Source organism: Solanum tuberosum, unplaced genomic scaffold, assembly GCF_000226075.1.
Source record: "Solanum tuberosum cultivar DM 1-3 516 R44 unplaced genomic scaffold, SolTub_3.0 scf00162, whole genome shotgun sequence".
NCBI classification, from domain to species: Eukaryota; Viridiplantae; Streptophyta; class Magnoliopsida; order Solanales; family Solanaceae; genus Solanum; species Solanum tuberosum.
In genome coordinates, this window is record NW_006239088.1 from 963,526 (window position 1) to 966,505 (window position 2,980).

Sequence of the window (2,980 nt, forward strand, 5' to 3'; positions counted from 1 at the left end):
ACATGCTAACTTCAACTTTCAAAGATCACTGCTTAAATTTTGTACTTAAGATTTTGGGTATATTTTTTATTTCAAAATTAATGAGATCTTTTTATTTTATTAATCAGACATGTTAATAAAATGTTTAATTAATGAAGATGATGGTGATTATTTTTCAATTCAAAGTTATAGCATAGGCTCAATTATTTTCTAAAGTTTAATTAATGACTATAAAAGAATGGACCATATGAATTGAAAACTCTATTATTGAGATTTCTACTGGTCTTTATTATTTCTTAAAAATATGATTTTGCTGTCAATTCAATTTAATGGTCTTTGGGAATTTAGTATTTTATTATGTTTGGCATAAATTTATTTTAGATTCTATAAATAAATATAACTCATAAAACTTGAAATTTATTTAACATTTATTAGTGAGATTATAATATAAGAATACATGAAATCATTCATTTTTATATTGAACTTGCATATGAAGTATAACCCTATATATATTCTTCTTCAAATAATAATAGTGATATATATGAAATTAAATATAAGATATAGGAGAGTTATTTTTTCTTTAAATATTTGGTTGAATTGGTAGGTAGAGTCCTTCTTATTTCTTTTGCCTCCATGGTAGGTGGGATTAGAATGAGATATTATTATATGATGTTAATCCCTGCTTTTTAAGACCAATAATAGGCAATTTCCATTGCATATGGGTAGTTAACACCCATGACCCATGTGCACCACATGCATTTTTTTATTCAAATCAATGTCTATCTTTGATTTTCTGTTTTTTTTTCCCCAAAATCAGATGGCATTACAATTAGTGAGAATTGAGAAAGAGTATTTGTTTAATTAGGAAATATCCTAAAATTCCTTCAACTCAGGCGGCACATCGAATTTCGGAACCCCTTAAAAAACGATATTGTTTATATAAGATTAAAATAAAATGATTTTATATATATATATATATATATTACATGTTTTTTAGCCTTTTCATTTCTTGTTAGTTTAGTCATTTCTCACTTGGTAATTTACCTCTTATTTTGGACCCATGGAGGAACTTCTAATGGCTTGACCAATATCTTAAAAAATATTTGTCTAATTTGACAGATTACCTCCATTACATTTTGACTAGTATAAGCTTCACAAAAGGATGCTATGCAAACAGTTACCAAAATTATACAGGAGTCAGTATTATCTAGTGTTACCATCATTATAACAAAATGATTATTTCTTGGTTTTATTCTATAGTTTGGGACATAATCTTGATCAAGTTTCAATGTTGATTTCACTATTTCTGGTAGAGAAATAGCTTCATCAAGGGTGTGTTTGGTATGAAGGAAAATATTTTCCAATTTTCTCATGTTTGGTTGGGTAAAATTTTGGAAAATGTTTTTCCAAATCAACTCATTTTCCTCAAATTTAAAGAAAATGATTTCCCTTCAAAAATTACGAAAAACATTTTCCAAAACTCTCCTCCAACTTCATATTACCATTTTTTTGTTGAAAAAATAAACGAAAAGGGCCCAAAATACCCTCAAAGTATTGAAAATGGTACACAACTACCCTCATCCACCTATTGGCTCCAAAATACCCTCCCCATCCACCTTTGGGTCCAATTTTAGCCACTTCATTAATGGAGCACCATTTAAAATAATTAAATAATCATTTTAATTACGTGGCGCTCAACCATTGATTGCAATTTAATTATTTAATATAATTTTAAACCCACCCATTACCCACCCATTTTTAACTAAACCCGCCCGACCCAATACAAAAAGAACCCAATATTTTCATATGAGTATTTCTCCTTGTTTGATTTTTTGTCACGCCCCGAGCCTACACCCTAGGCGGGACTGACACTCGAGAACCATTGCTGGCCCAAGCGAACCCTGGCCTGACTTACTTACTCAGCGGAAGACTTAACTTAACAAGATAAACCCAAACAAAACTTAGAATGTTATAAAGAAAACATTTAACTAGCCAATAAGTCAAACTCAAGTCTCAACATAAGATAATGAAAATGAAAAGACTAAAGAACTAACATTTGACTGTCTATGAAGCCTCTAAAACAACTGAAATAGATGTCGAGACAAGACCCACGACATCCTAATGAACTATAACTATTGAAAGCAATAAAGGGATCCTCCGGAAGCAAGGAGGCTCACCAACAAGTCTGGAGCTCAACTAGAATCAATGATGCGCTGGATGTTGATCCTGGTTACCTGTATCTGCATCACTTAAAGATGCAGGCCAAAGGCATCAATACATTGAATGTACGAGTATGCGAGGGGAATTCTAAAACAAGACATAAGCTTGAAAGGAACTGAAGAACTTACCTGGCTCAACTCAACTCAACTTAACTGAACTCATTTCAATATAAAGCAGTATAAAAACAAGTGCAATATAAAGAAAGGCTTTTAAACCATGGATGTCAATTCTGTGTGTATGCAAAGATACAATATAACTCTGAGATGTATGTAAAAATACAAATAAACTGTATATATAAGAATACAATTACTTCTGTGGGAGTTTCTCTAACCGACAACCATCACGTAAGAGCTATTGTGATGATACAACGTTTTGCCTCACGCTGCCAGAGCCGTCATATACCTTGTCGAGGGTATAAAACCTGACTACTAAGTAGATCCGCTAGTCTATGCTAAAAAGCAGTAACGAATCATCTAAAAAGTATGACCTTTTTCTACCCATGATGGCTACATAGTTTATGTGGGCTGTGAGTTGTCTGAACTCTCCCCCATATCGGTGCTCAATACTACTCCCAAAATATGATACTAGCTCTTATGTTTAAAAACATACTTATTTCTGTGATTTGAGATAATTGCTCAAAACTTTAGCACAAAGGTTATCTTGGAAATCAGAGTTTCCCCTCTTGCTTAATTGTGAAAGCGTTTACTCTTTTCTGAAAACTAGCTCAAAGGCTCTTTGAAAATCTCAGTTTCCGTTCTTATTTAAATGTGAAAACATTTTA